Consider the following 11,019-nt stretch of genomic DNA (forward strand, 5'->3'; position numbering starts at 1 on the left):
ATTGACCCCCAAAAAGGGTAAATTAGAATTTTTTATGATGTGGACTTGCACTTACTTGCCTGAAAATGCCTCAACTCTAAAACTTGTTTCCACAGTGTTTCCTCCTAATCCCCACCAACTTTTCACCTACGTGCAACAACCTTGGAAATTAGTAAGCACATGAGCCACTTTTTCTGATTTTTGTACATAAGCAAGACCTATGCCAGTCACCAGAATAACACACTGTACTTTTGAAACTGCTTTGAAAGAGGAATGATCAGGTGACTGAATCTCTGTGAGGTTACAAAGGCTTCATTACTTTGGTTCATGCACTGACTATTCATGTAGTCTGAACCGTGATTACACTTTTTGCCTTTTCACAAATTAGTTCATCTGTCTCATCGGGGCTCTTTAAACATTTTAGCTAATCCCAAAACAAAATGAGTTAGCTTTTGCATGTAGAAATCTGAATTTCAGTGAAGCCATTTCCCATATCGCAGAGTCCACCCTCCAAAAAAAAAAAAAAATGTAATTTAGGTTTTATACAGAAATTGAACAAAATTGTTTGTTCTGAACATGACTTTTCTTTTTATATCTTTGAAATTCACCCCTTGAGAATATAAACTGATTTTGCTTTAAATAAATGACATCTTAAAAATCATAGCGTCTGAATGTGTTCATTCTCGAATGCCATTGATACTAAAGCGTGCTGAAATTTACCTCGGGTTTGCTCAATAGGTTGTTTGACTCGCAGCTGCTAAGCCAAGATCGAATCAACTCATTTTGCAAACAAACTAGTGGCCCTGTCTGAAAACCCTCTCTCAGCTCTAATTCAATTACCAGCACAAGTTTACTTACAGTGACTGTAAGTCACTCATCCTCTCCCATAAAGCATAGAGAGGGGAAATAGCATGCTACCCCCTAGTCCTACGCTCTCCTCTGAGTTTGCTGCTGGTCCAGGAAGGCGTCATCAGAAAATCACAGGAATGTGAAGCCCCAGTGTGATTCCTGATTCCTGTGTCTCGACTTAGACAGCCAAGGGATTATTCCAATAGGTCTTCTTTGTAAATGAGCACAGGCCTCAACTTAGAGAAAATGGCTGAGAGCAAGCAAACATTTTCATAAATGCCAGCTCAAGCTCTGCCACGCAGCTGATTGAACTGTTGCTATTCATGGGGCAAAATATTTTCACTAGTGCCGATTACGATTGCCACATTCCCTCTTCACACTTCTTGTCTGTCTTCTTGAAGAAGTAGGTGCTAATTTCATCTGGAAACTCGATAGATAAATTAGTGTTATTAACAAGCTTCTTTTGAGATCTCAATGAAGAGGTTCTTCAGTTGAAAAACTCTTCCTTTCACTTTGGAAAAGGGGAAGTAGGAGCAAACAGAGCCTGCGTTTTCTCTTCTGTTACAGAGGGGGAAAATACATTCTTCCTGTTGACTCTACAAGGAGATTATAAGCAACAATTTCAGATTTCTGTAGTCTTAAATCCAGATGCTTTTACTGCTTCTGAGGACCAATGCTCTACAAATAAAAACCATTCCAGCGTAGCTACCCTTCAGAGACTTGCATACATAGTTTTCAGTTGATGAACACTTCCTTCTTTCTCTGAGCAGTTTCAATTATGAAAAGTAAGCAGAAACATTTAAGGAGCTGGAAGAAACAATAGGTGTCCCCATAAGGTATTGTCGAAGAAACATCTCCCCAGATTTCAATAAAAATATTCTAAGTGTGTGTGTGTGTGTGTGTGTGTGTGTGTCTTAGGGAATAAACACTTGCTATATGAAAATGTGTACTGCTATATGTGACATTTTTTAAAAATACCAGATTTGTCACACCATTTCCTTTCTAGAATAAAATCTAATATGCTTTATAACCTCAGCCAATATGATGTTTGTCTGTAATTCCCAAGTGAGAGAAGAAGCAAATTTCAAAGACAGTACTTGAGCAAAAGTGAAAAGGGGATAGTTTAAATAATTTACCCTTAGTTTCCTTTCCTGTTTGGTTTAATTTGACGTATTTCTTGAGAAGCCCCTCCCCCTCAACGTGCTCCTGGAAAAAAGTCCTGCTTCCTTTACTGAGGAGGGGTTGACCTTTTCTCTTCTCTGCAGCCTGGCTGCTGGCCGGAGCAATACCTGGGAGGTCTTGGTGAGCCTGGCACTTCCAACATTGAGTTTGGCAAACATGAAAGCAACTCAAGGGCTCCTGAACTTTTCCTTAACATTAGTCAAGCAAGGAAATGAGTCTGGAATGACTGAAGAGGGATCCTTTCCAAGGAGCTGGTGCCTGTGTGTCTAGTTTTGAGTCAATGCACCAGGGATACCTTGACCAGCAGGTTGTTCAAAATGAAATCCAGGGCATCTTGCAGAGAGAGTGAAAATTGATCAATAGTTTGGAACATTGAACAGTGGAGAGGGGTTGGCACAGGAAAATGGGGATTTCCAAAATGAATTCAAGTGAGGGTTAATCACTTCGTCAATAATGGTGACGTGGGGAATGATTATTTAGATAATTCTGGGTAATTCTGCAGACAAAGAAAGAAAGGAAAACACTCTACCAAGGAGGACCCAAGATGTTTTGGCATCAGCTTATTCAAGGATCCATCAGTGGCTAAACTCATCATGTTCTCAAGGGCACTTCATTTGAAGATAGAGTGAGGAGGCCAATGACCAACTATTCTTCTAGCAAAGACAACACATTAGAATTCAGTTAAATATTCAACTGAGAGAATTTGGGTTAAATATTAAAGAAATGCTTACCTAAAAGAAAATGCCAGGTCTCAGCAGCCATGAGAAACTCAATACACCTCTTGAGATAAGTCCTTCTGACAGAACCATGTCACTGGGACAAGCCTCATTAAGAGGGCAGGTCTTCCATGCCTATTAAGTATTTGTCTGTTGGATGGTAGATGCATAAAAGACAGGGCTCCCTACTCCATGATCCCTGTTGGCTTCAGCCCAAAGTAGTGATTCCCCAGTAACTCCAGAGTCACAAAGACAGGGGGGAAAGTCCTCACATACTCCATCAGACACACCCAGGTGGCATTTTGATTATCACATTCTGGTTTGGGGTCAGATAGGAAAGCATTTCCATGAGCTTATAAGATGGTTACAAATATTTCCAGCATTTCTCTTGAAAGCTTCACTCACTCTCTAACCAGCCTTAAAATTTTGCCTAGCAGGTTCAGGGCCATTCTGTAAGCGGGTAAGAGCCTAGATAAGCCAGACTACCTGGTTTGATCCCAGCTCTACCTTTTACTAGCTGTGTATTTTTGGCAAGTTAGTTCATCTCTCTGTGCCTCATTTTCCCCATTTGTACAATTAGGAAGAAAATAGTACCCATTTCCTAGGGTTTTTATAAGAATTAAATGAATTAATCTATGTAAAACTGTTAAAACAACCCAGGTACATGGTCAGCACTAAATAAATGTTAAATGTCATTATTATTATTATTATTATTATTATTATTATTACTATCCATTTGTGCCCTGGCTGGACTGTTTCATGTGTATTCTGTAGCTCAATCCTTATGGTAACCCTGTGCTATGAGGTAGTCACTACAAGTGAATTACAGAGCTCTTAGGGAGGCTCCCAAGGTTCCTGGCAAGTGACAGAGCTAGCATTTGAATTCAGTCTGACACCAGATCTTTTGTTCATACATGTGTGATGCGTGCAAGACAAAGCCATTTATTTGTTGTGTTCTTTTTGCTGATAAAAAGTACACATGAAATTTTTAAAGACAACAAAAGGGCAGACAATGACAGGAGCGCCACTTTACACTCTAGTTGTTTGCTGTGATACTGAACATCTTTGAACAGCTTATCGTATGTACATCTTGTATGTTTATTGTATGTATATCCTTCTACATTTATCTATGAATATGTATATAATTTTTTCCCACAAAAAGGTAGCATGCTATACACATTCCCTTTACTGTTTGCCTTTTTTATTTTGTAATGTATTCTTCCATTGCAGAAAACTGTGATCTGCCTTTTCTCTTTGATGGCTTCATACATTTCCATGTTATGAATGAGCCACAATACATTATCTAGTCCATCTATTGATAGACATTTAGGCTGTTTCTGTTGCTTGCTATGATAAAAAAAAATCTGCAGTGAAAATCGTTTTACAATATATCTTCAGTACATGTGGAAGTGCATTTATAGGTTCTTTTCATAGACAAATAGATATGCGTTTTTGTTTTTAAATATTATCAAATGGCTTTCCAAAAACGCTGCATTGATTTCCACTTCACGAAACATGGATAAGTTTTAGCACCTACCTTTGCAAACAATGAAACAAAGCATTCAGAAAGTAAATTCGAAGAGATGCTAAAAAGAAAAGAAAAAGAAAAAAAGAAAAGAAAAGATAAAAAAGGGTGGGCGCGGTGGCTGTAATCCCAGCATTTTGGGAGGCGGAGGCGGGTGGATCACGAGGTCAGGAGATCAAGACCATCCTGGCTAACACGGTGAAACCCCGTTTCTACTAAAAATACACACACACACACACACACACATAAATTAGCCGGGCGTGGTGGCGGGCATCTGTAGTCCCAGCTACAGACTGAGGCTGAGGCAGGAGAATGGCATGAACCCGGGGAGGCAGAGTTTGCAGTGAGCTGAGATTGTGCCACTGCACTCCAGCCTGGGTGACAGAACAAGACTCCGTCTCAAAAAAACAAAATAAAGCAAAACAGCACAAAACAAAACAAAACAGAAAAAAAAAAGTCAAGAATCTTCCAATCTTCCAGTTGGCTTTCAATGAGGCTTGGGAGTGTATCTCTAGAAATATGTAGGGGAGGTGGTTTTAGTGCAATCTTTTCTATAATTCCCAGGATAAAGCCACTAGAACTGAAGGAAGAAGTAAGCACAGTCTTCGCCCTATGTGAACGCATCTGGGAATTGGGTCTATTTGCGCACACCTCAGATGCTGGCATAAGAACCCTCCATGGAACAGGGCAGGTGCTCAACATGTGGGACCAGTCAGGAAGCAGACAGAGCAGAAGTACTTGAGTGGTGAGGTTTATGCCACAGGACACCAACTCTTAGGCTTGGCAGTTGTTGTTTTTTTCTTCTTCTTCTTATTTTTTTAATGAAATTCTATTTCTAAAAAGACTTTAAAATGCTTTACAGAATTAAAGCATAAAACACACAGCCACAAAACAGAACAAAACATGTCCTTTGCAGGAATACGGTTGCAGCTGGAGGCCATTATCCTAAGAGAATTAACACAGAAATAGAAAACCAAATGCCACATGTTTTCACTTACAAGTGGGAGCTAAATGTTGGGTACATACGAGCACAAAGATGGTGACAATAGACACTGGGATTTCAAAAGGAAGAAGTGGGGAATGGGAAAGGGGTTGAAAAACTACCTGTCAGATACTGTGTTCACTACTTGAGTGATGGCATCATTAGAAACCCAAACCTCAGCACCGTGCACTATAGCCATGTAACAAATCTGCCATGTACCCCTAGAATCTAAAATTTAAAAATAATAATAAGAAATAAGAAATAGGGCGGGGCGCGGTGGCTCACACCTGTAATCCCAGCACTTTGGGAGGCCAAGGCGGGTGGATCACAAGGTCAGGAGTTCAAGAGACGGCCAACATAGTGAAACCATGTATCTACTAAAAATACAAAAAATTAGCCGGGCATAGTGGAGGGTGCCTGTAATCCCAGCTACTCGGGAGGCTGAGGCAGAAGAATCACTTGAACCCGGGAGGCGGAGGTTGCAGTGAGCGGAGATCGCACCACTGCACTCCAGCCTGGGCGACAGTGCGAGATTCTGTCAAAAAAAAAAAAAGAAAGAAAGAAAAAGAAGAAAGACAGACAGAAAGAAAGAAAGAAAGACAGACAGAAAGAAAGAAAGAAAGAAAGAAAAAGAAAGAAAGAAAGAGAAAGAAAGAAAGAAAGAAAGAAAAAGAAAAAATAGGTCGGGCACGGTGACTCACGCCTGTAATCCCAGCAACTTGGGAGGCCAAGGCGGGGGCGGATCACCTGAGGTCAGGAGTTCGAGATCAACCTGGCCAATATGGTGAAACCCCGTCTCTACTAAAAATATAAAAAAATTAGCTAGGCATGGTGGTAGACGCCTATAATCCCAGTTACTCGGGAGCCTGAGGCAGAATTGCTTGAACCCAGGAGGCAGAGGTTGCAGTGAGTTGAGATTGAGCCATTGCACTCCAGCCTGGGCAACAAGAGTGAAACTCCATCTCAAAAAAAAAAAAAAAGGAATAAGAAATAAATAAAGCATATGGCCGGGTGCGGTGGCTCACACCTGTAATCTCAGCAATTTGGGAGGCCGAGGCAGGTGGATCACGAGGTCAGGAGTTCGAGAACAGCCTGGCCAACATGGTAAAACTTCGTCTCTACTAAAAATACAAAAATTCGCTGGCGTGGTGGCGGGCGCCTGTAATCCCAGCTACTTGGGAGGCTGAGGCAGAATAGTTTGAACTCAGGAGGTGGAGGTTGCAGTGAGCCGAGACTGTGCCATTGCACTCCAGCCTGGGTGACAGAGTAAGACTCCGAATCAAAAAAAAAAAAAGCATAAAAAAACCGAACAACTTTTTAAATGAAAACAAACAGACAAACAAATAAAAAGGACTGAAAGACAGTAAAAGAAAATTGGTAAATAACATCTTCAAACTCCCAGGTCCCCAGGGTCCCTGAGTTGTGGCCAATGAATATGAAATGTCTCTCTAGGCTTCCTGGTAGCCAGGGCAAAGCGGACAGCATTTTAAAAAGTTAGTCTCTGGAGTAGAGGTTGTTATTCTAAGTAAAGTAACTCAGGTATGGAACACATATACCGTATGTTCTCACTTAAATTGGGAGCGAAGCTATGGGTACACAAAGGCATCCAGCTTGGTATAATAGACACAGGAAACACAGAAGGGAAAAATAAAAAAACTATATATCAGGTACAGTGTACCTATTTGGGTGGCTGGTGCACTAAAACCTCAGACTTCATCACTATACAATTCATCCATGTAGCCAAAAACAACCTGTAACCCTAAAGCTATCGAAATAAATAAACAGAAAGAAAAAAAAGGTACTTGAAGTGCATTTAGCCACCAAAATTTTAACTTGATAGAAATGAAGCAAGTAAAGAAAATGACCATGCAAAGTCCTCTTCTTTCAACTCTAGAATAAAAACTGTTTGAGCAGAAAAATAGATTGTGGCAACTCCTGCCACCTAAATTTTCTCAACATAGAATCAGTTTCATAGTTAATTAACATTCTACAATAATATTGTAGTTAATGGCCATCAATTTATTAACATTTTATAATTATATTATGGGATATAATTATAAATAATTATATAATTAATACTCTGTAACTAGTTAATATTCAAACAGGAAACAAGAAAATATTTCCAAAAGCCTATCATGAATACTTGGAAAATCTCATAGCAGGCAATTGGAAATGCTGTATTTTTTTTTAATCTTTATAAGAAGAAAAAGATACGTTCACAACTTCTCAGATTTCATTTTATAATTCCTAGCTACACTAGAAAACAAAGATGATTGACTGATTTTCCTAAAAGCCTTTTATTAGGTAGTGGGCATTATGCATACATTGTTACTTTATTTAATAAAATGTCTGTTGTTCTGTTAGAAATTTTCTACTTGTTATGATGTTATGATGTTGATATATACCATTTAGAAATGTGAATTTATTTTTCTCCGAGAAATAAAAGACATTTTCATGTTTGGAAATTTTTAAGAAAAGAGTCTCATTCACTTTGCAGACACCAAAACTTTCAACACCTCTTCTCTTTCAGAAAGCTACCAAATGATTTTGCATACATTGCAAATCTAATGTGTGAGCTCACAGGAGCAAAACTTGCTAATCACAACATTGATAAATGACCACATAGAATGAAGTACAGCTATTGCATCTTTAAAATCAACTCTCTTTTATTTAACTGGTGTAAGTGACTTTTAGTTCTTGGCAAGCAAGTGGTCCCAGAATAAGGTGGGGTTAGTTCTGACATCCTTGTTAAGTTCAACATCCTTTGGGGTTCAATCTAAGAATGTGTCCTTCTCTCTAGGAAGTAAGCAATATTTCAGTCAGTATTTTTTTTTTTCCTTTCTTTTCTTCTAAAGCAGACCTGACAGATGAGACGTCCTGGTTTTCCTGTTCAGACAGGGCCCATATCAGAGCCCATGACTTTCGAGACCTGCTCGTCTGTGAGCAGGAACTCTTCATTTCCCAGATGTATCTCTTTGTCACGCTCGAGGGTGCCACCCTTTCCGCCCTGCAGCCTCAGACACTCCTCGCTGGGCAAAAGACTTATCACCAGTGTCTGTGCTGTGACCCTGGACAGTAGTTTCAGCTGCATTTAAGCCAACAGCTCTGTGCCTTTTAACACACATTAGGACAACTCTTCCTCAGTGTGAAAGAGCACACAGAGGACTTCACACAGCAGCTGCCATTTTCTAAGGTCTGTTTAATATCTCTGGCCCAGACCTGGAAAGACTATGCTTTGGCACTGAATTTATTCGATGATTTCTTTCTTTTTTTTTTTTAGATGGATTTTTTGCTCTTGTTGCCCAGGCTGGAGTGCAATGGTATGATCTCGGCTCACTGCAACCTCCACCTCCTGGGTTCAAGCAATTCTCCTGACTCAGCCTCCCAAGTAACTGGGATTACAGGCACGCATCACCATGCCCAGCTAATTTTTGTGTTTTTAGTAAACACGGGGTTTCACCATGTCAGTCAGGCTGGTCTCGAACTCCTGACCTCAGGTGATCCACCCGCCTTGGCCTCCCAAAGCCCTGGGATTACAGGCATAAGCCACTGTGCCTGGCCGATTTCTTTATTAAATATAAAACAATGGACTAAGCTGTCCCCACCCTCTTGTAGCCACACTCTACTGCTTGAAAGGTGACAAAGAGGGAAAAGGTTGCACATTGCAAATGCAGTAGAAGCAAACCCAACAAAAACTGGAAAACGGCCAAAGCATTCTACCTTTTACAAAATACACTCATAGACACACAAAGTGATGAATTGGAGTGGAGATAGGCAAAGATTTATGGAAGAAGTGGAGTTTGACTTGCAGGCTTTTGACAGCCTTCAGAGCAATGATCCTCGAACATCTGCGTTCCTAAGAATCGCTTGGGGCCCCCAAGCAGATCCTAACTTTGTAAGTCTATTCTGACAATCTGCCTGGATTTCTCACAATTCACCCAGTTGAGGCTAATGCCGGAGTTCATGGGCCAGCCTCCAAGACTCTGCTGTCCAGCAGTGCTTTTCAACCTGGGAAGCTTTGAGAAACCTGCACAGCAAACCAATTATATTAGACAAATGCACCTATGTTTTGCATGTTTTTGTGCTGCTGAGGTTGAGAATCCCTACTGCAGAGGCATTTGAAGCAAAAGAAGTAGGCTGAGCCAAGGCCGGGAGGAAGGTGGGAGCAGTGAGTGTTTCAAAACTCAGTCACAGGGAAGTATCGTGGCTAGAATGACCCACTCATCATGGGAGCTGTATTTTAACTCATATTACAAGGCAAAGACAAGTAAGAACTAGTGGACTGTGTACCAGGAAAAAAAAAAATCTGTCCTCACCTAAAGCATTACTAGGAAATGTATGACCCACTTACTAGTGGGACACAAACAATTTCTTGATTTGTATCTAAGGGGCATTTGTCTGGGGCATAAATGAGTATATCAGTCTGGTGTGAGGTTTCCCATTGAGGTTAAACTTCTTGGTCAGCCTGGCTCTTTGGCAGTCATTCTAAGAATTAGAATGCTGCAGGCAGAAAGCTCAACATTGTACAGCACATTCTGATATAGTGACTAGCTTATATCGGTTTATTTTCCAAAATGTACCTTGCAATAATATGTGAATCAATTACTATGAAATGAGACTTTTCTGCATAGATACCTAGCACAGAGAATCAGCATCTTATAAGGAATGACCTAAAATGACAGTTTTCTTTTTTTTAGAGACAAGTTCTCACTATGTTGCCCAGGCTGGTCTCAAAGTCCTGGCCTCAAGTTATCCTCCTGCCTCAGCCTCCAGAGTGGCTAGGATTACAGGAACAGCCACTGTACCCCGCGACAATTTTCTTATCTACCACTTTCCTGCTTTTATATAACCCCAGAATGGAGACTAATTGGTCACGTGTAGTCCATTTTTAACATAGTAACTAGTACTATTAATTCTCAGTTAGGAGCCTGGCACAGTGGCTCACATATATATATATGTGTATATATACATATATATACACATACATATATATGTATGTATGGGGGTGTATACATGTATATGTATATGTATATATGGGGGTGTATATGTATATGTATATATGGGGTGTATATGTATATGGGGGTGTATACATGTATATGTATATATGTATGTATATATATTAAATATATATACATATATTTATATATGTGTATATATATATGTATACATATGTATGGGGGTGGCAGGAAAGGAGACATTAACTGCAGAAGATGAGGTGACACTTTGGCAAAACTGAAAATACGGAGTAGAAGATGTCAATAAGAATGTAAGCTCCTGGATCCCTCCCCTAAAATTCTCAGCAATATTGGTGGTTGGAAGGAAGCACTAAATTCTCCCCATCTGGTAAGATGAGGGCTACAGTACATTTAGACAATTTTTTAAAGAAAGGGTGGGTCAAGCAGAGGCAGAAAAACTTGAAATTTGAACCTCAAATTCCAAAAATACACAAAAAAGAAGACACAACCACAGCGACCCAGAGCTGATGCAATGAGAATTCATGGGATAATAGAAATATCACAAGCAGCCAGAAAGCCAACTTTTCCGTATCTGAAATGTTACTACATGCTCTCTGGAGCAATTTGCCTCAAGTTGAATTTGGGTGACGGGTTTATAATCCAGGAAAATCCTATATGTAGTTATATTGCCAATACTTCAGAAATTTTAAAGCACACCCCTACATGTTTATCTTATTTGATTCTCCCAACATCTTCCTAAGTACACTTCACACTGCACATAGCCACTGAGCCATGCCGCCCTAGTTCAGGAGCTGGGGCTTTGCTTCCTCC

Source organism: Pongo pygmaeus, chromosome 17 (genome assembly GCF_028885625.2).
Source record: "Pongo pygmaeus isolate AG05252 chromosome 17, NHGRI_mPonPyg2-v2.0_pri, whole genome shotgun sequence".
NCBI lineage: Eukaryota > Metazoa > Chordata > Mammalia > Primates > Hominidae > Pongo > Pongo pygmaeus.